The 27,688-nt window shown below is 45.4% G+C and overlaps 2 long non-coding RNA genes across 6 annotated transcripts in view; one reads left to right on the forward strand and one right to left on the reverse strand.

Moving 5' to 3' along the window:
- The window catches only part of LOC141490761 (uncharacterized), a 733,557-nt gene that overhangs the window by 660,242 nt on the left and 45,627 nt on the right, over window positions 1–27,688 (forward strand). Inside the window, exon 1 of one of the 5 annotated variants that reach the window (XR_012469331.1) lies at window positions 15,271–15,423. The exons of the other annotated variants lie outside the window; for them this stretch is intronic. This is a non-coding gene — a long non-coding RNA (uncharacterized LOC141490761). Of the gene's footprint in view, window positions 1–15,270; window positions 15,424–27,688 lie in introns of those variants that run through there. 5 annotated transcript variants of the gene reach the window in all.
- On the reverse strand, window positions 17,905–27,479 carry LOC141491622 (uncharacterized). Its single transcript, XR_012469671.1, has 3 exons — window positions 27,396–27,479; window positions 21,443–21,736; window positions 17,905–18,259 (listed from the first exon to the last, which is right to left on the reverse strand). It is a non-coding gene; the product is annotated as an uncharacterized LOC141491622 (long non-coding RNA).

Genomic DNA, 27,688 nt, shown 5'->3' on the forward strand with positions numbered 1-27,688 from the left:
CTACAGGCAGAAGTGACCAAAATATCTTGAATACCACTGGAAAAATTAGTTTGTCTTTTGTTTCGTCTGGTGACAGTGTCACGCACCCTAAATAATGCAGTTCTTTGGTGGAGGAGGAAAAGTTCTAGACCTGAAGGCAAGAGAGGCTTGGGGTCTGAATCCTGATCACTCCCCTCTCTGAGCCTCAAATTACTTATCTGTCAAACAGGAATCATAAGCTTTGAAATACCCACCATATTTGACTGAGAAGAGGACTTCATAAGCCACTATGTGTGTGGATTGTAGTTCCTTTGAAAAAGGATTTGGGCGCATTTTTATCTAAAACTTGTTTGGGCGGGGAGAAAGCATTTTGACCTCTATTGGCATGGGTTAAAATGGAATCTGGAACGTAGAATCATAGGTTCCTAGATTTAGAGCCAGAAGGGACAGTGTAAATCATCTAGGCCATGCCCCTCGTTTTACAAATGGGGAAACTGAGACCCAGCAAAAAGGAATGAACTTCCTAATGTCATACAGATAGTCAGGGATTTTTAATGTCATTTTCTTTCCTCCTCCTCCTCATTATTGTTTGTCCTTCATTTTTGAAAAGGATCAATGACAAAATTGGTGGTATCTTGACTTGTGAATTGAATTTAAGTGAGAGGCATGCCTCTGGGAGTTGAATTGAGTCATTTCAGTCCTGTCCAATTGTCTTCATTTTGTAATTTTCTTTGGAGATATCCTGGAGTGGTTCACCATTTTCTTCTCAGGCTCATTTTATAGATGAGGAAACTGGGGCAAACAGGATTAAGTGACTTGCCCAGAGTCACAAGCTATTGTCTGAGGCTAGATTTGAACTCAGGTCCTTTTGATTTTAGGGGTGCTATCCACTTAGCAGGCATCTGAATAGATAGATATATGTGTGTATGTATATACAGATATATAAAACAAATCTACTGAGTATTATAATTACTCTCTAATTTCCAGTTGTTACAGCTGTAGCCAGCTCTGAATTTTCCTCAATAATTTGGAGATGGGGTGACTTGAAAATTGAGACCTCATCTTTTAGAACTGTAAACTTTCTCCAAGACTCAGTCACCTTTCATAGGAGTTCTTACCTAGGCATCCTCCCCCAAATCAACTGAAAGGGCTCTTTCTTTATCTAACTTTTGTAAACTTTCACTGTATAAATCTGAACTACAGGTGTTATTACCATCAAGCTTTGAATAGCACTAATGGATAAAGGGGGTCCTTTAGAGTGGGAAGATCAAGGTTTGAACCCTGCCTCCAGGCAGGACAAACTGACCATGGATGATCAAGTCATTGAATCTCATTTTCTTCTGAGATGACTTTCTAAGACTAAGTATTATATTGTCCACCTGGGTGGAGGGCATTTCCCCAAAGGGAACTTTTTCATACTAATGAATTACAGGTTTGGACCAATACGAGCAACAGAGTCTTGTGTTTGTTGTTCCTTTTCCTGAACTCTAAGACTTCTGTGAATCCTTGTAACTCTCAACCGCTGACTTGGTATTCTATAATCAGAGACCTGTTCCTTATCCAGAAGATAACCTACTCTTGGTATGGCTAGACTAAGTTGCCATCTATTCTGTATGATGAGAAGAGTTAAGGAATTATGTTTTCCCTCACCCAAATCCCTTATACTGTACCACAAGCACCTGATATTCTACCAAGACAGGTCCTTTCCCTTTGGTAAAAGAATATTCCCTATTAAGGGGTATCCTGGGCCACTTGTTGTCAGTCATTAGTACCATAATGTAAATCGATGTAGCTGATACTCTCCAAAAAGCAGTTGGAATAGAACAGGTTTTGATAGGGGCAGGGACGGCCCCTTGTTGAAGAGAGGTCCCGTGTGACACAGTGTAGAAGAACCTCAAAGAGTCAGTATTGATCCTGACTATAATCAAATGAAATTTCCGAATGAAAAGTGTAATGCCAAAGCGAGATACCATGACTATGGGACCGGGGTGCTGGGAAGCAGTGATTTGATGGGTAGAAATGTCCTAGCGATATCCCCTGCTCTCCCGTATTTGCAGAAACAGTGAATCACCTATCTATTCACTCTCCTTAATAGGAAGATATTTTCACAGGAGCCACCACAGCTGTGTGGAATATTTTATTCCCACTGTGTTGTGGGTTCTCTCTCCTATTTTAAGTTCAAAAAATAATGCTACTTATAACCTTATTTTAAAATGATCCTTTTGCTTGGGTTTCCAACCCAGAATACTTATAGTAGAGACAATTAAAGTACCCAGGCTCAGCACTAAAAGGAGACTTTTTTTTCAAAGGTATTTTGGGGGAGTTCATTATTTTTACCCTTTTTTTAATCATCCTCAAATCGCGTAAACTGCTCCTTTTTTCCCTTAACTGCTAGTAAAGGAATTCGAGGTGGAAAGGATCTTAGACTCACCCACTTTAAACTGGACAGGCTGTATTGTTCTTTGATTTTTTTTGTTTTTAATCTTCCTTTCTAGGTCTTAATTCTTACTGTTTTATCCTCCTGCTTCTAAGGCCTTAACATCCACTTTCCTATTCAAGTCCCTTGGTTTTCCCTTGGCCGCTAAGATCCCATTCACCCCTCAGCATCCTCTTCTACCCTTCTTTTCTCTACCCCCAGCCATGCTCTCTGTCAGTACCTCTCTTTCTCTTTTTTTCTTCTCTTTTAGTCATCATCTCCTTTCATTCCTACCTTTAGTATTTCTTTGGGGGCCAGGCTGTCTGTCTCTTTTATGTCTAGGTCCTACTCTTTCCTTCTCTCTTTCTTATGCATCTCACCTCCACCACCCCCCACCTCCCGCAAAAGGTTTGCCCCTCATGGCCCTTGGCCTTAAGATGGAATCCCCTTCTGGAAACCCTGCCTTTGACAAATGAACCTTGTGACCTTACAGGCCAATGCCCATGACTCCTCCCCTTCTTGTCGGTGGTGGTGTATGCTGGTACACACCATGATCCTTCTTGTCATATCTTTCAACATTGCCTTCTAAAAATATTTTCCCAACCCCTCCAGGGTTTCTTTAAAGCTCTAAGCTCCATTTTGTAGCATCAATAGAGTTCACCAAACAGAGAACCACTCAACTGCTTACCTTGTCTGATTAAATACCACATCTAGGAAATCTGATTGTGTAAAAGAACTGGCCAGCATCCTTCCCCCCTGCCCAGAATCATTATTTTCTGAAGCTGCCCTTACTACAGAAACTAGGGCCATGCAGGGCCTTTGGCGAGGGCATGACCTCATCCAAACTGTACTTAGGGCCTTCGGGCCCCACCATTCTTACCAGCTGGAGGCAGAGGTGACAGCACTTTTTAAAGGTTTCACCTTAGTCTAAACAGGATCATACTGGAATCACAATTTCTAACACAAGTTGCCTCCCTTTTGTTGTGGAAACAAAAGGAGTATGTAATGAATTGGTTAAGATGGCATCACATGTTTAGATGTTGAAACTACCCCCAACGGGATGCTTATTTTCCCTTTCTGGGCTCACTCTTTTTTACTCAGAGGGATTATTGAAAGGAATTCTCTTTGAACCCACTCACCCTCCCCAACACCTTTACTTTCTGTCTCTGTCTCTGTCTCTCTTTGTCTCTCTGTCTCTCTGTCTCTCTCTCTCTGTCTCTCTCTCTCTGTCTCTCTCTCTCTCTCTCTCTCTCTGTCACACATACACATACAGACTCATATACATACTCACACACAAACACATATATACACACAAATGTATGCATGTGCTCATACATATGCACACAGGTGGCTTTCAAATTTAGAGCCTTAATTGGTTCAGTTTCTTCATATGTTAAACTCATTGACATGGCAGCCCATCTACCCCATGCACACATCTCATCTGGGCTATTTGGATTTCAGGACCTGGCTCCAAGAAATTGAAGGAACCTCATATGTTTGTCAACCTTTTGTGACTCTTCTTGCATGGTAAACTACTAGGGTGTAAGAAGTGGTGGTATTTGCCATCTCCTTGTCAAATGGGAGATAACCCTTGTTTTCTGGAAATATGACATTTCCCATTCCCTCTCTGCCTCTTTCTTTTATGGGAAGTCACTCCATATACCCATATAGAAGGAAATGATAAGAGCAAGGTGGGCCTTTAGAAGACTAATATAGGGGTTCTCCTCTCCCCTCCCCCCATGTAAAAATTAAACCATGGAATTGATTTCCTTTACATAGATAGTGCTATCAGTAACAACTGTCAAATGACCATCGGGCCACTATGAAGAGTGATCCAATTGGCACCAGAATAGTGTAGCTGTCATCCACGCTATCTTTTTTTTTTTTTAAATCAGAATATACCATTTTCATTTGCTTTACATGGCAGACCATTTGGCCTTTTTCTTCCTTTCCTTTCATTCTACTTTTGCTTCTGAAAAATGAATCTCTGATGTTTTTTTCTCTATGGAGAGATCACTTACATTTTTTTCTTACCTTTTAAAAAATTGGTCTAAGGCCCATACTGGCAGGGGAAATTTTCTAAATGTATGCTCTTTTCAGAGTGATCACATCAGTCATTCATTCATCTTTGGGAGGGGAAAAATGATTATATTTATCTCAATTATTTTTGCCCAGGACTATAACGCTAATTTTACTCTTTCAAAAAATTAAAATAGCAAACAGTTTATAGAAGGTGTGGATAATTACCTATATTACTGTACTGCTGTGACAGATGTTGGCAAAGACACACAAAATGCCTACAGCTGTGCACTCTATGACATGAGTTTACGCTCAGACAGAAGGCTAACAGATGTTCTGAACTGTCACTTTGCCTAAATGTTTTTAAAGTCTAAGGACCTGCTTACTAATTCACCAGGGTCTGCTTTGGTTTCCCAGAGGTCCTCAGAATTCCCATCTGTGACAATTCCTCTGGAAGACTTTGATAAATCAACCCCTGTCTTGCCCCTCTTCTTCCAAAGAGGCATCACCAATTTGTCTGTGGGCGGCATTGCAGGGGATGCTGTTTCTCTGTATGACCTGGTTGGGAAAATCTGCAACTTCTATTTAAACTGAGAAATATTCTTAGTTGTCACAGTGAGGGGAGGGGGGGTTTGAAGATAAGCTGGGGGTACAGTTGGAAATGGCCATTTAAATTATTCATTCTTTTCTCTTTGCTGGGAATCATAGTTTCTATGCATCCTGGATAGAAAATGCTAACAATTTCCAACAAGAGTTGTAGTTGTATTTTTCCATGAGGAAAAAAAAAAGCAAACAAACAAATAAAAAAAAAACCCTGTTTTGTTATTCTTATTCAGCATTTTAACTACTATACTCACAATTACAGATCTCCTATATGAGCAACACAATAACTATTAATTGTGAATCCAGTTAGAATAATGGGAGAACATAGTGTAGGCTCCCCAGAAAAGAAGGGAACGAAGTCTCACATTTCCCCTGATTGACACCCCACCCCTGCCTCCTCCCTAACTTGTCTTTAGCTCCCTTAGATAGAACGGCTGCCCCTTTGGTGCAAAAATGAGGCCGTTCTTTATTAACGCTGCTTCATATTTATCCTTTTTCCTCAACTGGATGGGTGCCTGTCATACGGCTGAAACATCCCGCTCACAATCAGGTGCTTGGCCTATCCTGTTTCTCCTCCATTCTGTATAGAAATATAACTCTAAATTGTACATCTTTCTGGGTTTGTTTCTAAATTACTCCCCACACTTAATTATGAGGATGAGAGGGATGCCTTATTCCTCTTTGTCATAGGCTAAGCTCTCGGTGATCCCAAACAAAAGAGCCAGTTCTGGAAGATATGGGATTTGCTCACAGGATTATGGTCTCATAGATAATGATGTGCAGTCAGCAGAAGCGAAGCTTTATTTTAATTCAAATAAGCTAGTAAACAAACCACTGACAAGGCTGTTGGGGAGAGGAACTGGCTGCCGTAGCCACGTTGGCAGCTAAATTATAGAAAATCTATTATACCCTGTTCACCATATGTTTAATTTAATACAAGATACAAATTAAACTATCCACAGTGCCTATTAAAATAACAATACTTTTATTTGAATGTCTTAAAGTAATTTCTACTGACCTCTGAGAGGGCAGTGCTGATGGAGGTGATTAAAGGGTGGGGGGAGGTAGCAAGGAAGGTAAGTAATAAGAGGCAAAATGTTTTTAATTGACTTTCAGTGAAAATAAAAATACAGATTTTCATGGATTTGCAGTCATTAATGAGGTTAATTAGTAATCACGTGTGTACTCTCAGAGCTGTAGTTTCCTCCCTCCCTCCTGGATTTCTGAGCCTGGGATTTTTGGAACATGTAGCTGGATGTGCCATTGGCCTAGACTCTTTGGAGACTTGGGCCCTGAATGTATGGGAATCTCTCTTCTGCTCCAAAGTGAGGGGGAAGCATCCAAGAAATCACTAGCTAAGAGGGACTAACTGATCCCTAAACTCATTATTGCCTAGGCCTTGAGTGTCTCATGCCTTCAAAGTTTAAGGAAGTTTTTACATTCCAGAGATCCTCTTTAATAGCTGCCCTCTTCTTCCCTTCAATGTAACCCAATCCTAACCCGTTGTAACTACAAGACCCTGAAGGTCTTCAAGAAAGGCAGGCCAGATTTGGGGGAACATACCTGAAAAGAGAATGGAGGAAATGTCCATTTCTATAACCTGTTTCACCTGGCTCCCCAAAATGGTTTATATTTTACTTTCAAATATTATCTATTAGGCTGTTCATATTTTCCCTCAGGAGAGAGCATTCACTCCTGTTGAATAACACATGGTAGGTGCTTAATAAATAATTACTTTTGAATTGAATTGGGGCCATTTGGGCAAAGCTAGACTCAGGACTGATTAAAAAAGATGCCATTGAAGCTAATAATTTAGATTATTATTGTTATTATCATCATCCCTGCCTTAGCAAGCAGAATCTCTATAGACTGAAATAACAAAAGAAGGGAAGGGTGAGAATGGGGAAAGTGAGGTGGGGCTAACATTTTTTTAGTTAGTAAGTCACTACAAACTACTTTTAAGGGAAAATCAAGGGTATGGATAAGGAGAATAAAGGAAATTTTTCCAGTAGTTGGGGTTTTTTTGGCTCAATAACTTTTTCTTGTTAAACCTAATCAAAGTTAGTAAGTTTTTTCTTCTCTCAGACTCTATTGTGTTTGCACAACTTTCTATCCACAAGACCAGTCAACCTTGGAATTCATTTTCTCAACACTTCTAAATATGCCAGTCAACTGATATGCCCCTCCCTTAACCCTCCCCTCTTAAACACACACACACACACACAAACATACACACATACATATTTTCAGATGTTCAGGCCAGAAACCAGGTTATTCCCATGGGCAAATGTGTTTTAAGACTGGCATATTGAATGGCAAAATATATCCCAAACTTACGTCCAAGGATGGTGCATTGGGCTTGGAGACAGTAAAATCTGGGTTTGAATCCTTACTCAGATACTTTCTGTGTGCCACAGATAGACCTATTTAATACCTCTGAATCCTAGTCTCTCCATCTATAAAATGGTAATAAGAATGGCAGTTACCTCATGGGTTGTTGGAAAGATCAAGTGAAATAATGGATGTAAAGCTATTTACAAACGTAAAGTGATCTACAAAAATAGTCACCTTATTATAATCAGTTATCATGATCTCATGTTTTTTTGATGTAGTCCAGCTAGAAATGGTGGGAAAATGACCAGCTCTCCTGCCAATTGTATTAAATGACTTTCATATTATTATACAAATAAATAGGCAGATTTTTTTTTAATTGAGAGAGAATTGGGAGGTAAGTTCATTTTTTATTGACTTGCTGAATGCTTGGGATGAATGTAGTAGTAATCAAGATGGCATATACTTTGTTTTTGTTCTCTCAAGATTTTAATTTCATGTAAATGTTTATATCCATACACACATATATGTACACATGTTAATGTTCATACATGTGTATACAATGTGTATATATACACTTCATATATGTGTATATAGATACAGATACTTGAAAATATTCCATATCATATTTTTGGAAGTCAGTGATGCTTGGTATACAACATCTATCTAAAATGTTCTGATTTCTTATGAATCAGGGTCAAATGAATATGGGCAACAGTTCTTTACCTCATCTGCTTCCAGAAGAGTTTATTGGTTGAATTCTCAAATATATTTTGAGATCTTTGTTATTGTTTTACGTCCCATATCCTGTCCATACAAGCTGGGGGTGGATGGGAGAGTAGAGGAGACATTATGTTCAGTGAATTATAAACCCCTGCATGCAAGGATAGGTTGTTTTTCATCTTTATAACCCTATCATCTAGTACCATACCTTTTACACAATCATAGTTGTTTAAAAAGTACTTTGTGAATTTAATTTGCTGAAGTTCTCCATGCCCAGAAAACAGGAGATTACCTCCTGGGTCCAGAGTCGAGAGATGTTGATTCAGCCTTGGATGCTAACCTTGTCACTTTAATTCATCCCTCGACTCAGTTTTCCCATCTGTAAAATGGAAATACCTACATTGCCTACCTAACCTAGAGATTTTGAGGAATCAGTTCAGTCATACATATGAAACTTTCTCCAAAAATTATTTCATTTATCTTGCAATTTGTGCCAGACAAACTTGGGGAGGGAATGTGATGTAAATATCTCAGAGAAAAGCAAGGGAAATCAATTCCATGGGGTTTTTTTTTAACCCTTCCACCTCCTACAGTATTAGTGTTCTACTAGTCTATTAGTCTACAATACCTACAGTATTAGTGTTCTAAAGGCATGTCCTGCTCTCAGCATCTCCTTCTATGAGGGTGTATGGAGTGACTTCCAATATTAAAAAGAGACATAGAGGGAATGGGTAATATCATATTTCAGGAAGATATGGATCAGGTAAATGAAAGAGAAGGAAAGAGGAAGGATAATGAATTATCTAGTGTTGTGAATATGACATTCTGTATCAGGAGAAGAGGGAGTAGGAGCATGTATTATGCTTTTTCCCTTCAGAGAAACCATTCTCTCTCTGTACCGGACATCCATGGGAGACTCCCTTGAATTTTTCCTTTTGGCATTCTCCTGGATATTCAAATTATCTCCTGCTTCTTCTGGCCTGTGGGGGTCAGACTGATGGTCTCAAGATCCAGTCCTCCCTGGGTTTTTCATTTGAAGCCCTCTCAGGCCTTTTCCTTCAGGACTCTCTGTTACTCACCACTCAGGAATGTTGCCCACTTTAACCTGTTAATGTTTCTGGACTTCTTCAGTGGTCTTTTTAAACAATAACAAGTCACTTGGATCGTGAAGAAAATTTCAGAGAAGTCAAAGCAATATGGTCTCATCTGCCCTCTCTCCTACCCTCAGGCTCGAATCCGGAGAGGAGACAGTTGCCAAGCCAGGAAAGAGCCTTGAGGGCAAGGGAAAACTAATCTCTAACTATGAATACATTGATTTTGCCTGACAAAAAATATGCTAATATTAATAGCTAAAATTTATATAGCTCTTTCTAGGTACCAAACGCTATGCTAAACATTTCACTATTTTCTCATTTCATCTTCCCAGCAGCCCTAGGAGGTAGATCCTATTATTATCCCTCTTTTATAGATGTGGAAACTGAGGCAAATGAACTTAAGTGACTTACCCAGGGTGAAAGCTTAATAGGTGTCTGAAGCCATATTTGAACTCATTCTTCCTGACTCCAGACCCAGTGTTCTATCTGTTCTGCTACCAAGCAGCCTCTTAGTGCTATGATTAACTCTTTTGGGGTTTTTTTTAGGTTTTTGCAAGGCAAATGGGGTTAAGTGGCTTGCCCAAGGCCACACAGCTAGGTAATTATTAAGTGTCTGAGACCGGATTTGAACCCAGGTACTCCTGACTCCAGGGCAGGTGCTTTATCCACTGCACCACCTAGCCACCCCACATATGATTAACTCTTTAAATGGATCTTTTTACAGGTCTTATGTCATTGTTCTTAGAATTGGAGGAGATCTTGGGGCGGCTAAGTGGTGTAGTGGATAAAGCACTGGCCCTGGAGTCAGGAGTACCTGAGTTCAAATGTGGCCTCAAACACTTAATAATTACCTAGCTGTGTGGCCTTGGGCAAGCCACTTAACCCCACTGCCTTATAAAAAAATCCTAAAATAATAATAATAATAATAATAATAATAATAATAATAATAATAATAAGAAGAAGAAGAAGAAGAAGAAGAAGAAGAAGAAGAACTGGAGGAGATCTAGAGATTATCTAGTTCTCCATCTCCATCCCTCCCAAGTTACAGCATAAAATTGTGGCCCAGAGAGACATGGCTTGCCTAATGTCACTCAAGAATTATCTACCAGGATTAAATGAAATTTAAGCTCAAATATCTTAAGACCTAGAAACACTGATTAATGTCTTGAAGTCAAGGATAGGTGGAAGATGGGGCGGAGTGGAAAGCAGTGGCCTAGAGTCCTGGACCAGAGAAGGGAGCCTAGAAGGGATTGCCACAAAGCACAGGAAAAGATCTCTTCAGTTAAGATTTATTAAGGTACTCTAAACAAGATGAAGATCCTTCTCTCCCTACCAATCTCCTCAATTCGCCTGCCTGGCTTCTAGCTGCCAGTCTAAGTCAAAAAGAACATTTGTAAATCAAGTGAAGTCCCATTTCCAAACTCCCTCCCTTTTTTAAAAACTTTGCAATCTACAGCCTGGCTCTCCCAAGAGAGAAGGGATAAACAAATAAGAATGACAGACTTTGGTCATAAAAAAGAGACATTTATATAATGAACCCTTTCCAAATATGGTTCCATTTGAGGTTCACAACAGCCCTGGGGGTTAGTAGATGTTAGAGGAATTAATGTGTCTATTTTAGAAATGAGAAAATAAAGCTCACAGATGATCATTTAAGCCATAATTGCATACATAATAGGCTAGACTGGAACTCAGCCTCTACTCACTTTTTTGGCTAAAGTCTTCTGGCTTTTTAATCTTTATGACTCAAAAATCAAATTTTCACACACATAAACACACATAATCTTCCATTCCAGGTTGGGGGGCATTCTGTTCCAACCTTGTCCCACCCATGAAGTCCTACTCCCTTGCTTTCTCAGTTCCTGCTTTCCCAAACTAAGCTCAAAATCGGACTGCTCCTGAGCTTCAAGTGAGAATGAGGCCTTAGATGAAGGAAGGGACTTGCCCAAGGTCACACTGATAGGCGTAGAAGATCTAGGTTTTGAACCCAAGTCCTTCCATTCCCAATACAGCCCCCCATCACCCACCACCACTGCAGAAAATTGATCTTTAAGGTTTGATTTCCTGAATCTACATCTCAGTCCAGGATAATCAATTAGCAGCATTAGCAGCTAGCATCCAAATAACTTTACACTCCTTCTATCAAATATACCCAAGGTCAGAAGCAGTTTTTGGTAACCCTTCAGGCACCCTTGATGGATGCTCATCCATCTATTTTTGCTCATCCTTCTGGGCAAACTGTGTTCAGGCTGTTAACCAAGGTAGGGGAATGAACCCCATGGTAGAGCCAAAATAAGAGACAAGCCAGGAAGTCCCCGGCCTTGGAGCGGCAAAAAGTGAGAGAGAAAAACATCCTTTAAGATGTGGTTCTGACTATCCCGAGCTCACCATATCATGTAGGGAGTGCGGAGAAGGGAATCGTTTTGATATTTCTTGTTTCGACTCAGAATGAGTCCTTCGCCCTGTTTTCAATTTGTAGGACCCCTCGATTTCCCCTCGGGCAACGAATGTAATCCGGGAGGGACAGTTCCCGTTAGGGATCTCACCTCTAGCACTTGGCGCTGTCCAATTGCCTTTTCCTTGTGACTCCCGAGGAACTGACTCTGGGTCAGGACCGGGGGATCGGACCCAGGAACTTTCATGTACGCAGGAGCTGACACTTATTTCCCAGTGCAGCCCTCCATCTGGCCGAGCCTTCCGCTCGTATCTGGGGCAGGTGGTGGTCCCTTGGCGTTCCTAGAAGCGGGCAGATTCCATTTCCCCCACCTTCCCGCAATGGGAGGAGGCGTGATTCCCGTTTATCCAAGGATCCCAAAGATTGCTTCTCCTGGGACCTCCTCTCCTGGGCTTTCCCGACGCCGCAAGGTACCGGCGAGGCCCAGACTCGGGCGCCTTTTTGAAGGAAGAGATGGACGAATGGAGGAATGGCTGAATCAAGCGGATCCGGTGGATCCCATGTCTTTGGCCTTATGGAGTTTGCTAAGCACCCGCATGAACTGACTGTAGGATCCACCCCAACCCCCATAGAGGGCTAGGCACAACCCCAAATAGGACTTTTCCCCCTCAGTGGACTTGTGAGAATGTGTTGGAGTGGATGGGGGGGAGCTTTAGACAAATTCAGACCGTGGGACTTGATGACATTGAGTAAAGCCGAACCAGTTCCCCGAAAAAGTTGAAAGCAACGAGCTCTCTGACCTCACTTGGGGGATGTCTGTTGTGGCTGCAAAGTTTTGAGACGTATTTCTTTACTTTTTATCCCACCCTACGCCCGATTTAAAATGTCCACCACAAGGATGTAGACTGGCACCCGTGGGTGCCCACCCACCCTTGCTCCTACTCAGCCTAGCTTCCGATTTTATTGTGCCCTCTGAATGACTCTGCGCCCTAGCCAAGGCCAGGCTGAGCCGTCGAAGGACGTTCTAAACTCTGTCCCCGGACCAAAGGGAGCCACTTGCGCCCACTGTCTTGGCTCAGAGGTTGAGCTCTCTTGGTGAGCATGCGAGGGGATCAAAAGTCGGGGTGATGGCTATTCCCGGCTTTTTCGACTCTGCAACAAGGTACTCTGGTGGTTTAGCCTGTTAAGCACACTGGCGTCTAGAGGAAGCAACCAGGTGCAAATCCTTTTAATTTTACGTTTTGTTGCTTATCTTTGCCTTCGGAGTTTCCGACCCAAGACCTTAATTGGTGTGTAAATAATACTTCCCAATAATCCCTTCTTAGATGACTTCAGACCGGTTATGAACCAATGGCGTGTGCGTTTCGAAAAGGAAAAGTGGAAGTGAAGATGGGTTTGGTCTGGATGCCTTTTATTTCGTAGTGGGGGAGAAAGGACTGAGAGATGGATGGAAGGGGGAGGGAGAGAGAGAGAGATGATGATGATGACACCCAGAGAGAAACAGAGGTAGCGAGGAAGGCGGAGACGGAAACAGGTAGAGACACCGTGTGACACAGAGAGATGAAGAGATGGAGAGACCGGGAAGAAACCGATTTGTAAAGGGAGAGACAGAAGGGGGATTAAAAAGGAAAAAGACAGAAGAGAGAAACAGAGGCAGGAGAAGGAAACAGGGAGAAGAGTGATAGAAAAGCAGAGACATAGAGGGGGGAAGGGGGTACTTAAGGACGTGATGTTTTTAAGATTAAAGCCATTATCTCGGGGCTTCGCTGGGCTCCAGGTGAGCCCCAATTTCGGAGCGCACAAAGGGCAAAAGTCACAGAGCAGAATTACTGTCAAAACTGGCTCCAGAGAGGCCGGGAACTGTGCCATCCATTCCTATAGAAAGGTAGAAAAACATAGTCAGGGTCTAACAACTTCCCTGCGGAGTCCTCTTTGTCTCCTCCCTCGCCGGGGTGGGGGATGCAGAGGGGAGAATACAGGGAGGGGGACGTGAAGGTCGTCGAAGAGGATAGAGACCTCACCCGCATCCAAATTTAGGGCCCGAGTGACAGGCAGGGCTCCCATCCAAAGGCAGCCAACCTAGGAGGCAGCAGCAGGCCCACCCAGGTGGGGCCAACACAAGGGCCCCGCGGGGGATGGGGAGGAGTGGTGGCTTCAAACTGGCAAGGAGGTGGCACTACCAAGCTAAATAGATGACCGGAGACCGTGGAGGAGTGCAAAGAGAACCCAAGTCGCCAGGTTAGGAGCAATAAGCCCTTATAGATCCACCAGAATGCCCCTGAGGCGCTGGGCTTCAGGGATGCCAACTTATGGGTTGCCCAGTCCTGTTCCCTGCCCCTTTGCCAGGTTCACTGTCCTTCTTGGTCAAGGTGCTGGAGAGCCCAGTCTGGGAGATGGGAGAGTGGAGCCCTTTGGGAACGCTGGCGAGCATGCCAATGCCTGCTGGGTGGGGTGGGTGGGGGTGGGGAACTGCACGAAAAGATGTGGGCACATCTCCTGTGGCTGACATCCATCTTTCCCGATCTATGTGTCTACTCAGCGCTTCTTTCTTTTTGCGTGGACAGCACAAGAAACGGGGCGGGGCGGGGGGCAAGCGGGGTGGTCAGTAATGACTTTTTCCTGTTTATTTTTTGAGGGGGGAGGGGAGGGTGGCTGTGTCCCTTCTTGGCCTCCTTTCTCTTCTACTCCAGCGCTCCTCCACCCCCAAAGGAAAGAGCTGGAAATACCTTCATCGCTCTGCCCCTTTCAGTCTCCGCAGGAAACTGAGGCTTGCGGAAGATGGCCTTACTATCGATCCCCATGCAGATCTTCCAAAACAAGCAGAGGAAGGCCCCATGCCGAAGGCCAGATGTTTGAGCCGAGTAGGAATCAAGGAGGACTGGAAAATTAATCCAGGAGCAGATAGTTTAATAAAAAAAAGGAAAATTAAAAAAGGAAAATATGAAGAGATCATGTCGACCTTGCAAGGCCTTCTGCTGTAAAAAAAATCTTTATCAAACCCCTATTCTATGGCTTCAATAAACAGAACCCATTACCTCACGGCGTCTTTTGTTGGCCTCATACAAGAGAGAACAAAATGGTTATTCAGGGGACCGCTTTCGATTTTTATTGTGGGTAGTCCGCACAAAGAGGCGTGTTATTGTATTTAAAAGAACCATCTGTAGCAGAAACAATGGCATCAAATTATCTTTGAATACCCACTGAAAAAACATAAAGCTTTTTTTTTTATTCTTCTGTACGGTGGGGGGATAGAGCACTGTTGGGCTAACTGACTTTTTTGTTGTTCTCTGGGTGCGTTCTTCTCTCTCCCCTCTCCCTCTCCCTCGCCCTCTCTTCACTCTCCTCTCTCTCTCTCTCTCTCTCTCTCTCTCTCTCTCTCTCTCTCTCTCTCTCTCTCTCTGTCTCTCTTCAAAAATCAGCCATTTGGGGGTTTTAAGCCATAAACGATCTTTCTTGTTGCAGGGAGTCGCAGTGGCAAAGCTAGGCTAGCACTTGGAGGCTTCTAGCAGGCGAGGCGGGTGGAGGAGGAAGGAGGCTGACGGACCCACTGGGGGGAAGGAAAGCCGAATTGGATGCACCGTGTCCTGGATGGAAAAGGAGGAGGAAGGGAGGAGGAGGAGGAGGAGGAGGAGGAGGAGGAGGAGGAGGAGGAGGAGGGAGGAGGAGGAGGAGGAGGAGGAGGAGGAGGAGGAGGAGGAGGAGGACAGAAAGAGGGGAACCGCCGAGCTCCTTCAACTCGCGCTGTCCGGTGAGAAGTAAGCGAGCTGGGACTGACAGGAGGCTCCGGAGCCCTCGCCTCCTTTCGCTTTTTTTACCTGCCAATCAAACCGCTAGAAGACAACACCCTGATCTGGCACGGACATGTAAGTAGCTTGCAAACCAACTTTGACATTGACTGCGAGTTTTCTCTTCTCTTCTCCTCTCCTCTTCTCTCTTTTCTCTCCCTCCCCTTTCCTACCTCTCTCCCCTCCCATACTTTCTCCCTTAATCCCCTCCTTCTTCCCCCCCCCTTTCTCTCTTTTTTTTTGGTGACCTTTACAAAGATCTGGAAACCCACCTTGTGTGACAATCACTTCTCCCATGGAGATCGAAAGCTGGAAAACGTTAACTTTTGCAATTTACTTGCTCATTTCGTTATCCTTTTTAAACAAGTGCTGAGATGAAATGGCATCTTCTTCCATACAGTTTCATGGTTGAACCCAATTCATCTGTCTGCCTCGTAGGGCCGTGGAGGGTTAGTGGGGTGCTTGGTGATGTGGCTGTGTAGTTTCCCTTCTGAAAGTGAGAAACCAGATCCGGGAAGCACCAGAGAGGAACCCAGGACTTTGAGAGCTGGGCTTCCGCCCTGATTGGTTTTGCTTTAGCAGTTTGCTCGCCTTGCCACTGAGCTTCTCCCGCCCGATGCGAGTCAGTAAAAAGAGGAGCGCGGGCCGCATCCAAACTGTGAGGCGAACATAGTCCTGCAGTCTACCTGTGCCCTCCCTTTTTGTTTGTTTGTTTGTTCAATTGGGAAATAGGCTGAGTCATATAGGATTGGGGAAACCAGGAAACCTTATGAAATGCCCCCAAGGTGGGCGAGGGCAAATATTGCTTGGGAGAATCTGCCACTAAGGGCTTGCGACCTGTCCACACCAGAAACTGGACAGCATTCTTGTCCCTAGGAGAAGGGGGACCATGGGCTTACTCTCTGGTGCCTCCTAACGGTAACCTGCACGTATGTTTACTTTTTGAACCACACTGAAGACAGTGGTTTTCAGTTAGAGAATCTTCCTTTTTTTCCTTCCTTCCTTCCGGGAAGCAAATGACTCATTTCCCCAAAAATTCTTTTCTAAAAGCAGGAGTGTTGCCACCTAAAACCGACTCTCCAAAACCAATGAACATATGGCATTCCCCTTCTTTGAGAGGGTGATAGATGATTGTTTTGCCTCCCTGAGCTTTCTGCTGCATCTCCGATACGTGGGGGGGAGAGGGGAATGAGGAATGATTGGGAAATTGCACATGTTGACACCAACTCATTATAATACAATTTAACGGGGGGGGGGGGCTTGTTTTCGGCTCCGGTAGGGAGCGACTTGGTTCGGGAGGGAGCTTCCCTCCCTTCCCTCTTCTCTCTTTAAGAATTTGGTAGATAAAGGTTAATCTTGGGCTGAATGATAGAGCTGTGATTGACAAGAGAAAAGGTGTTGAGGGCAGGTCGAGCTGTCTTATTTACAGCCCACTGCTTGCTATAGCGCCTTTGTTAGGACTCGAAAGCTAATTTCGTGCTGATCAAAAGCACCACCGAGTTAAAGGACTGGTAATGACTGCTAATTTCATTTCAGCCTCATACATCCCCAACTGCTGTAATTAAAGACGTGCGATTTAAATACAGGTGAAGGGTAGGTTGGTGGGTTGTGTGTGGGTTTTTTTTTAAGTTGAGAGGGAAAAGGGGGGTACCATTCTATTTCGCTGTGACTTCCCTCCTCTGCACGGGTGCTCACAAGTGGGGGTTTCCAGCCTGGGGGTAAGAACTGTCTGCCCTGCCCTGCCTTGGAGGAGGAGATGCTGGCAAAATGCGGCAGCGCAGAAAGCAAGGCTCTTGAACCCGGGGCTTCAGCCATAGCCTAGAATCGGCGTGTCAGCTGGTGACTTGAGGCTCCAGTTACTTATAAAGGGAAGGCCGTCTGAAAGGATTCCCAAGTCGGACGAGGGATGGGTTCGGGGCCCCGGCTCTGTAAGCGCCGTCACAAAGCTCGGATTTCGAACGCGCCGCCGGGGATGGTGCGGGCGGACTCCCGAGGCGCGTCGCCTCTCCCGCATGGGGGCATGGAAGTTCGACGTGTTCCTAGTTGACTGAGCCACATACTTCCCCTCCCCCCCATAAAAATTTACTTTAATCTTTGCTTTGATTCCTAAAATCTAGAACCCTCCAATGGGGGGGGGGGGGATCCTGCGAGCCAACCATCCGCTCTCCACCGGCTACGGCTCAGGGCTCCGACTGTCCGTTCTTAGCGCGTTTGTCGAGGGTGCCCCCTTTTGGACACTAGCGGAACTGCGCGGTGCTGGGGTTGGGGTGCGATGGGGGGAGGCTGGAGAAGGAGTTACTTGGAACCTATTCTTCGATTATTGTAAACTTTTAGGAGACTTTTCCTCATAATCCCAGCCCTCTCTCCAAAAAAAGTGGGAGGAGCGGAAAGCGAGAAATGTTAGTGTCCTTATAAAAATATAGACAGAGCCTAAGCCTTGTCTTCTCACCCCAAAAGACCGGACTGTTAGGATGCGACTGTAAAAGTGAAAGAATAATCCATGATTTAGAAACTGGCGAAAAAGCAGGGGAAGGGAGAACGGATATTCTGGTGAGACAATAAAATGTTTAAAAAGGTTTTTTTTCCAATTTAATGTCAATGTCCTGGAGACTTGAGCCACAAGGGTGGGGATCCTTCCGTGGCAGGGATCAAAGAGTTCCTGGAGTTTAGGGGGACACATATGATAGATGGAAATCACCCCTGTTCAGGCTAGTCCCCCATTGTTTCAGAGGCAATTCAAAGGGTGAGGACCGATCTGGACCTCCTTTTCCTTCTCCCTCAGGAGGTTCAATGCCATTTTTTAAGCCTTGAACCCCCGAGGTCCCACCTGCTCCTCGGTTTTCTCATCTCTCTGGTGCTCTTCTGTAGCCAACTTTATGGTTTTAATGCATGCACCCGAATTCCAAATCACTGTCTGGGAAGGTGTAGGTAGGGGACATTTTGAAAAAGCTTTCTCAAACAACTCACCTGGACTGCTGCCTGGATAAGACTCAGGCAAAACTCAGAGCAACATCTTTCAGAAAGACACTGTAGAATATAGCAAACCTTTCGGATGTTTTTTCATTATCGGAAAACTGTAAAGATTGCTATAGATAGTGTCTCTTCCCTTCCCTACTGATTTGGGTGTGAACACATTCCACATTCTTTCTTTAACTTAGAATAAGGAAATTTAGGCTTCACCCCCCAAAAAATCATTTTCTTTAAAAGGAGTAAACTTTCTCTTGAACTTGATGAAATTGGTCATTTTCTATGACCCCAGTTTGAGTGGAAGTGAGGAAGGTACAGATTATTTTTAGATAGAGTTGATCTTACATGAAATCCCGCCCCCCTTCCTGAATTCTCTCACTTTAAAATAAAACTATAAAATTGGAATCTGGTGTTGGCTTCTGTCTTCATCAAATAATTCTATTCTTTAAAAAAAAACAATAAAACTGCATTTCCAAACCCCAAGCAACTCCACTCTATTCCTGTATACATTGCTGCCTCACTCTCCAGCTCTGTTACTTTGAATTATGGAATAGGAAAAAAGGGAAGGAAAAGATGAGAAGGAAAAGAGACAAAAGGGACAGGAGACCACAATCAAATGTGCAACTTGGTAATGAACTTGGACCATTTGTTCAGTAATCATCAAGAACATTTCTCAAAGGTCTGTGGACCTTGGGGAAGTTATAGGTAGCAAGTGACAAAGACATCAGTGCTTCCTGATTCTGAGGGGAAGAGAAAAGAAGGAAAGGGCTAGTGGATAGGGAGTTAGGAGGAAATCCTAGTCAAGACACAAAGACAGAATCCAGAAGAAAAACTTCTCCACCCTCTTCCCCCCCCCCCCCCACACACACACACATTGGATGAACTCAGGAATGGGAAGGCATGGTGAGACATCAGGATGGTACTGTTTCAGAGGTACCTATTGGTTTCAGTGCTTTAAAATATGCTAATTATCCAAACCTCAAAATATTCGGCCTATCATACTAACCAGAAGGTCCATTAGGCTTGGAGAAGTCTTCTTCCCACTTTTCTCACCTTATTTCTCGCCCTTACCCTTTTTCACTTCTTTAATTCTCCACCACACAACTTACCTCTTATTGAGGCTACTGGGAACTCTCGTACTTGCACTATGTTCTCCTAATTCATTCATTCATTCAAGTTTTCTAAGGGTAGTATTCTCTACTTCCCAGGCCCCTTTCACCTTTATGATAGAAGGATCTTATCAGTGTGCTTTCTCCATCTACTCAGCCTTCTCTCCATCTATCTGGCCTCATTTTACACACACACACACACACACACACACACACACACACACACAGAGAGAGAGAGAGAGAGAGAGAGAGAGAGAGAGAGAGATAGAGAGAGAGAGAGACTCCTTGCTTTAAGCTGGCAAGAAAGCCTGCAAAAGAATGGGAATCAGCTACTATCTTATAATGGACCACTATTTCTTAAAAGTGATCCTACCAATACCCACTTCAAACAGAGAAATTAGTTTTGTCATGCTTTTTTTTCCCCTATGACCCTTAATCCCTCTGGGGGTTTAGCCTCAAACTCATCTTCTATAGTGGAGACTACTTTCCAAACATTGTCTGATGGTTGGGATTGTGAATGAGATGTTGTTAATGATAATGGAGGAAGATAACAAGGGTAATCCATTCTACTTTCTCCCTCTTAAAAAAACAGAAACACAATTCCTTCTCTTCCCTCCCCCCATTAAAAAAAAATCCCAATCAGTAATTTTTAGAGTCAGAGTAGAGAACCTCTAGTCAAGTTTCCTGACTCAAAAGGAGGATTCAGCTTGGGGGCTTTGCTAGGGAAAACTGATTTAGCCTGAGGTAGAAGGAAGAGGAAAGGGGAAGGGGAAGGGGGAGGAGTATAGCCACTGGTGATGCCTACAGTTCTACCTTCTCAAAACTGATGGGGATGAGAGAGAGAGCTGGATTGCTCAAGGATCTCAGACTTCCTCAACTTTGATGGAGCCCATCTGATAGGAACTTGAGTGTTGAAATGGCCTACTCCATTGGCCACAGAGCTCCTGTTAATAATCTGTGTCTTGGGGGTTCAGATTTTCACTAAAGATCGGTGGTGTTTCTGAAGGGTTTACTAAAATTTATCAAATTAAAACTGGGGATAGGTTGGGTTGATCCAGTGAGGGCTGCAGAAGGAAAATGAGGGAGGGAGGGAAGAAAACCAGCACCCTAGATCCAAAGGATATCCTCTCAATTATTTTGCTAGAGAAATTCCCACTAAAGAAGTGCTAGTCTTTGCTCTGAAGTGGTGCTGGAGATGGGAGAGAGAGGAGGAAAGACTGGTGCTGAGGGATTACAATTTAGGTCTGAGCCTTGCTCTTCTTCCTTCCAAGGTTGTAGACAGTTCCTTGGGGAGGTCTAAGGTCTATCAAAGGCCTGGCCTGACTTGCCTCTACTAGTGGAGAGAGCTTTTGCTGGAGTCAAGTCTAGTGTATTCTTGGGCCAGATGATCAAAGTTTGGGAGATGCTGCTTTGAGCCTGGCTTTTTCTTCCTCCTTTAATATTATGATTTTTCTTCCTTGTCCATTAACCGAAGGAAAACCTAAACTTTCTCTTCCATTCTTGGGGTTGTCTCTTTCCCTATTCAAGTGTCTTACCTACCATCACCAAACTAGGATCTTCTCTGTTCAGCCAGGGCAGAGATCAAAGGCATTGTTTTCCCCTGATCCCTCCCCATCTTCCCCCAAGCTGATGCATGACTCCTTTAGCCACCCAAAGGTGGCTGGCAGAAACTGGAGAAAATACTATCCCCTTGAGTTCTGTCCAGGGCAGAAGTAGTTTTTTAAAGGAGTGAGATGGCTGTGTAATGAGGCCAGGAGATACAGAACTCTACCTGGAGAGGAGCAGGAGAAGGGGGAAAGAGAGAATAAAGAATCAGTCACTTAGAAGCCCTACACCCAACCCTGCGGTGGTCTCTCCGTACTGCCACAGGAACCCTGGACTGAGGGGAGAGCAGAGTAATCTACTTTCTTGTCTTCCAAACTCTCTTCTTAGCCCCCCCCCCCCCATTGGAACAAGAACTGGGAGAAGAGGATTAGAAGCAATGATAGTCCCCTGGGGAAAAGCAGAGCAGAAATAAATACCTTTGAGCCAGCGGATTCACCAGACCTCTCCAGTATGCCTCATTTGTGGTCTTCTCCAAAAGGACTCCAACAGGTGCTTGAGGGTCCATTCTAAGAAGGCTTCAGGGCAGGGGAGGAAAGATAAGGAATACTCGGCTTCTTTTTTTTTCTCCTCGGTTGCCACATACAGACACTTCCGGAGCTGTAGATGGTGACCTGAGTCACTAACCTCAGGGATGAGACATTCCAGGAAACTGGAAAAGTCATTAGACCAGCAGCTCCCTTGCACATTCCAGTTGACTTCCAGGGAAGTCTCTATTAATAATAATAATAATAATAATATTAACAATAATAATGATAATAATAATTAGAAGCTTGCTATAATAAAACAAACTCACATTTCTCCAGAAATCAGCTGGTGTGATGGACGGGGACAAATTCGTTTGACTGAAACTGCCGGCAGGTTGTGGAGTGGGCCACAGGAGCAAGGAAGGTTGAGGGGGTGATAGTGTAGATGTGTGTGCTGGGGGGTGGGAATGTCTGCACTGTCTGTAAGGAGACAAGCAGTTATAGATATCTATCCCTCGGTGCTACCTCTTTCAATATTGGGATCTCGGTTGCACCAGTAACAGCAGAAAGACCCGAATTTACTTGTGGCTCCACCATCTGAAACCGCAGCCGAAAAGGCCTCAATATATTTGTGTTTTGGCACTTGGGATCTTTTTTTTTTCTTTTTTGAAAAAATATTTTTATTTCTTCCAAGAGAATTAAGAGAAAAGAGACAAAAAAAAAAGGGTGGCGGGCGGGAGAATGCAGAGCGAGAATGCAAGCCTTCAAGGGTCCTTAGAGCTCTTGAGGGAAATGATTGAGTGAAATTGGGTTTAGGCTGAGAAAGCATTTGTTCGTTTTGTGGGCAAAGACACTTCTGCAAATTAAAAGCAAGATGCTTAAGGAACAGACGGAAAGGGGGGGGGGGTGATTAAGCAATTTTAAGTAGACAAAGCCACATACACATTCCTAGCTCCATCTTTCCTGCAGGATTTTTAGGGAGGTGAGAAGGTGTTCACAGGTCACTCCACTAGAACCCGGTGTTGGAATCACTGCCTCTCCCTTTCCCAAAATTGAGAAGTTAAATTGAAATTTAATGGAAGACGGCGTTAGGGAGAAGTCTCAATTATTTTTGCAGAATAACCTATGCAAATCTGAATGCTTTTGGGGGATCTGAAAGAAATGAAGTTCGATAAAAGTAAATCCCGAGTCCGTGGCTGCCTGGGATTTGGCATGTTCTTCTGCCGTAGGCCGGCCGACGACTTGTTTTGGAGAGGAATGTGTCCCTCCTTTTGGAAGGTATGATAGCGGACAGTGCTCTGACATTCATCAGTATTGCCTTGATCTGTCCAGGGTCCCAGCCCGTGTCCATTTCGCGACCGCTGTACTTTAGAACATCCCAAATGGGAGTGCGCCTCTTTGTTGTGATTTTAAAACGTACAAATACAACAACCCAAACCCCAAGAGTATCAAACCACCTTTAAGAAGTAAAATAATTCAGGCCTGCGTGATTCTCTTGTAATTTTTTAGTTCTCATATATTAAGGGGAAAGCTATGTACCAACTCTACCCAACCAAATAGCTTCGGCCCAGGCCCTGAATACATGAATACAAGCATTGTTCTCTCTCTCTCTCTCTCTCTCTCTCTCTCTCTCTCTCTCTCTCTCTCTCTCTCTCTCTCTCTCTCTCTCTCTCTGTTCCGCTACTTCTATCAGTCCTCCTGAACTAGGTTACTAGTGATTTTCAGTGTGGGCTAAGGAATGAAGTAGAGGAAGGGGAAAAAAAATCAACATTTATTAAACATCTACAGTGTCAGACACTATTTTGAGTCTTGGAGATAAAAATATAGAGGATGAAACAACCCTTACTCTACAACCCTGATTCTCCAGAAGAGGGGGAAAAACTTGGTCTGGCTAAGTTTTCACTCCTACCTCCCTTCTATTTCCAGAGTTAGGACATCTCGTCTGCCTCCGTCTGTCTGTCTCCCTTTCAAATGAAAACTTTTGGAGGCTCCAAGTGACATTTCTGCGAAAATTGAGTTATCAAGCCAATGATTATTTCACCGAGAGATAAAACTCTCCTGGCCCTCACTGTCAAATAGGGCCCCTTTCAGCTTTTAATTACAAAATAAAATTAGTCTGCTCTTCCTCGGAAGGGTTTGCGCGTCGTTAAACAGAGCTCTCCCCCAATACTGGTGGTCGTCAAACTCTGCTAATTAGCAATGCTGAGAAATTCCAGCTAACAAGGACATTCTCCAAGACTGCGGGTTCCCTGCCGCTCGCCTTCATTTCCATAAGAAGATTAAGAGTGGAGGGGAGCGCTCTCAGATGCAGATGCAGAAACGAAGCGTCTCTTAACGAGCATCATAATAGTAAGATGCTAGGCTAGTTCTCACCTAATTACCGCAAGTTAAACCTCTATTTGCCGCTAGGGAGAAAAAATAGGTCTGCGGTTCTTTCGATGAACAAAATGGTTTGATAGTTAGCTTTAGATGGGTTACCGCTGGGAGGGGGGTGCAGAAGGGAGTGGACCCACGCAGGAAAAAAAATTAACTTAAATTAAAGAGTTGGATTTCCACTTACCACAGGAGGATGTTTCTTTGGGGGATTCTAAAGGGCTTTTGCCCAAGGCCGGTCCCAGAACCAAAAGAAAACAAAATATGGCAGAAGTCTCCAACTCCTTCCCCGCCCTCTCCTAACCCCCCCCCCAACCTTTTAAGCTGTCTAATCTATCAATAAAAGTGTGGAAGAGTTATTTCCCATCCTTTGGGAGCGGGGAGGGAAGGGGGAGGGAGGAGAAGTAAGGGAGGGAAAGGGTTATACATTTCTCTCCTGTTTCCTATAAGGACTGTTCCGTTTCCATAAATTATGCCAAAGACAACATGTTAAAGGATCCCTGAATGAAGACTCCTGTCTTAGGTCTCATTCTCTTCCTGAGGAGGGCAAGGAGGGTGGTTATTAGCGATGCAGCAGCCTAATAGGAAGGACTGTGGGAGCGGGGCGCTTGATCCAGCCTTCGGGGTTGGAGGTTAGCAGTATTTAGGGCTGAGTGATGGCCGTGGCTTTCAATGGTCTGGCCAGGGATTCGGTTTTGTAAATACACACGTCGTCAGAAGCCGAGTGGGAAAGGGGGCTTCGGCGCCCTTCGTGGCTCCCGATTTTCCCCTTACACGTTATTCTCACGCCTCAAAGCCAGAGACAGTTAGTTGTACGGCGGGGAGAAGTCAAACGGGCTTAATTAAAACAAAGCTGAAAATAAATGCAGCCAATGAAGACTCAATTGTGACGCATTTTCCCCCGCTCATTTCTGTGATCGACGCAATTAGCTGAGGCCCAAGCCAGCCCCTTTCACCTCTTAAATGCATTATTATAGAGTTCAAACATAAATGCACGCATCTGGTTAGCGAAGGTGGGGGTGGGAAGGAATCTTCCGGCTGCCTCAGTTGAGCGAGCAAACCCTCCGTGCTCGGGGCTCCACTGGCACCAGTTATCAATATCTGCTCATGAACCAACCCCCCCCCCCCCCCCCCAGGGCTACCCTTATTGCAGCCCACCTCGGTCCCAAATTTAATCAATCTGCCAGATTGAGGGGGGGGGGCAGCGGCAGGGGAAGGACCGAGGAGGCGGGAGTTGATGAGATCAAGCACACCCACCCAGGCGAAGTGGCCCTAATTTTCACCCTTCCTACCTAGTTTTAAAGCTTAAGTATTAGACTGGGGAGGGGGGGGGGCGAGGGTGTGAAGGAGTTGAGTAAATTCAGTCCGGCTCCTCCACGCCTCTGAGGGACACACACCAATCTGTGGATCAAAATGACTTGTAATTAATTTTGCTTCTTCCCACCCCACCCATCCCTCCTTCTTTAGGGAGAAGATGAAGATTTCCCCAAATGGTTTTTCTTTTGAAAATGAAAAGCACGATTCTTGGGGGGAAGTCGCGCCAGTAGGGGGCGCACCAACCCCGTCCCTGAAACCCAAGGCGCAGAAAAGCCAGTGGCGGCCACCTCGGGCTGGGCTCCAGCTCCCGCCGCCCCTCCCTGCGGTCCCGGCCCTCCCGTCGCCGCCCCCCCCCCCCCCGCCCTAATCTTTTCTCTGGTCCCTCCTTTGCCTGATCTCGGGGTACGTTTACGTATCTCCCAAATCCGTTTGAAAGCGGCCCGTCTCCGGGGGAGTCCCACACCCCCCTCCGCTTTTCAAAAGGAGCCCTGGGCTCATACCTAACGCCCCAAACTTTCGAAATAAGTAGTGTCCCCCACTTTGTTCGAAGGGATGCGCGGGCTGGCCTTGGAGGAATTCTGGAAGTGGTTCCCCCCATATAGATTTCTTGAAGGAAGCGAAAAGAGAAGAGATTGGGGGGAGCTTGGGGGGGTAATAAAGGGAGGGCGCAATGACTTCTCTTCCCAGTAATCCGGACTTTTTACTGAGAGAATTAATGCAATAGAGAGAACGTGGCTTGGAGCTAGCGATCGGCACTTTTTCCTTACCCGAGAAGGGCTGGGGGCCAAGGTGGGGGGGGGTAGAGTGTTAAAGGAGAAAAAAATAAATAACCCTGATGGTTTAAGTCCTTTCTGAGCCACAAATAGCATGAGGTTGTTGCTTCTTTTTTTCCCTTTGTAGTCAAGTGCATTTTAGCCACAAAGATCCCAACAAGAGAGTGGAAGGAAACTTAGACCGGGCTTTGTTTGCCTGCGTGTAGTGACAACAAGAGAAACAAAACTACCTATTTGTAACGGACGTGCTCCCATTTCTCTCCGCATTGAGCTCCCACCTATTGAAATCTTTACATCGGGACAATGGGAGAGCGGCTAAAATTACCCTCCTGGGTCCGCTGCGAGCAGGATTCCCGAGACCCTCCAGTCCAGTCCCCTTCCCCCCTCCGTCCACCCCCCCCCCCACTTCTCTCCTCCTCTTCTTCTCCCCCTTCAGTTTTTTGTCCACAGTGCTGCTCCCTTGCCTCCCTTCCCCTGACCCTGGATGGGGCCTGGCAGAGCTCACCCCGCCCTGACCTTCCAGCCCCGGGGAGCCCCGTCCCAAGCGATCTGCTGAGCCAAAGGAAGCTCGGCAGTGCGATGCAGACTGGGGGGGGGGGGGATGAGTGACAGGACAAAAGGAAAGGGTGATAAAGTTTGGGCTGTGGGAACTGTGTTGGAGGAGCTTAGGAACCAGGGCACGTTAGAACTCCGGGCTGGCGTCCGGTCTCCTTGCAGCGCTCTGGGCTGAAGGAACCTTCATCTAACTCCTGGTTCCTTCTTTCCGTCTCACTCTGCTCTCCCTCCCCCGGCGGCCTCCCCTACGCCTTATTTGAAAGGGACACACTGAAATTCTTCTGATAGGCTTCAGAGAAGGGCGAAGGGAAGAGGAGGAGAAAGCGGAATATGGGGCTAGGGCTGGTGGCTTTTTTTTTTTTTGCTTTTCCTCACTGTTTGAATGGATTAAGGATTGGGCGGGTGGGGGCGGGGCGGGGCCGCAGCCAGGGGAAGAGGGGAGGGGGAGGAGGAGCAGGAGGAGAATGAATTAGATAGGAGATACCTACAACTTCTTAATAACAAAGCCTATATAGAGAATGTATGTACATCTGTTTTAGGTCGGGAGAGGGACCTAGATATGGGGCGAGAGGGGGCGTCCCGGCAGCGAGGCAGGAAGGAGCTTACAGATGTTTTCTAAACAAGGAAGACGAGTGAGAGCCAAGCGGGTCTTGGGACTTTCTGGGCTCCTTGGCACAATCCGCAGGGAAAGGAGGGACCAAGCGGACCTCGGAGTGGGGCCCGGTGGGCTCCGCCGCTGATCCCCGGGAGTTCTGGGCGGGGAGGGGGGGGGCGACCGGAGCAGACCGTGGAACAGCAAAGTACATGGGGGGCCCCCCCCACCCCGTCCCGGTCAAGTTCCCCCCCCCGCCCAGATGCGGCCCCGGGGCGGCCCCGGCGCTGTTTACCCTCTTCCTCCGAAAAGGCGTGCGGGGTGACCTGTTGCAGCGCGAGGGGCACAAAGGTTTCTTAGTGGCTGGCTGGCTGGCGGGGGGACCCGCCTCCCCCTCCCCCAGGGCCGGCGGCGGCGCGGCGGCGCGGCAGGCCCCGCCCCCTTTCATGCAAAACCAGCCCGAGAGGCTTGTCCTGTGTGGAGGAGCCCGCGCGCGCTGATTGGTCCGGGGAAACCCATTTATTCCCTGACAGCCCCCATCACATGGACGGTTGTCTATTAACTTGTTCAAAAAAGTCTCCGGAGTTG

This window comes from Macrotis lagotis, chromosome 6 (assembly GCF_037893015.1).
Source record: "Macrotis lagotis isolate mMagLag1 chromosome 6, bilby.v1.9.chrom.fasta, whole genome shotgun sequence".
Taxonomy (NCBI): Eukaryota; Metazoa; Chordata; class Mammalia; order Peramelemorphia; family Peramelidae; genus Macrotis; species Macrotis lagotis.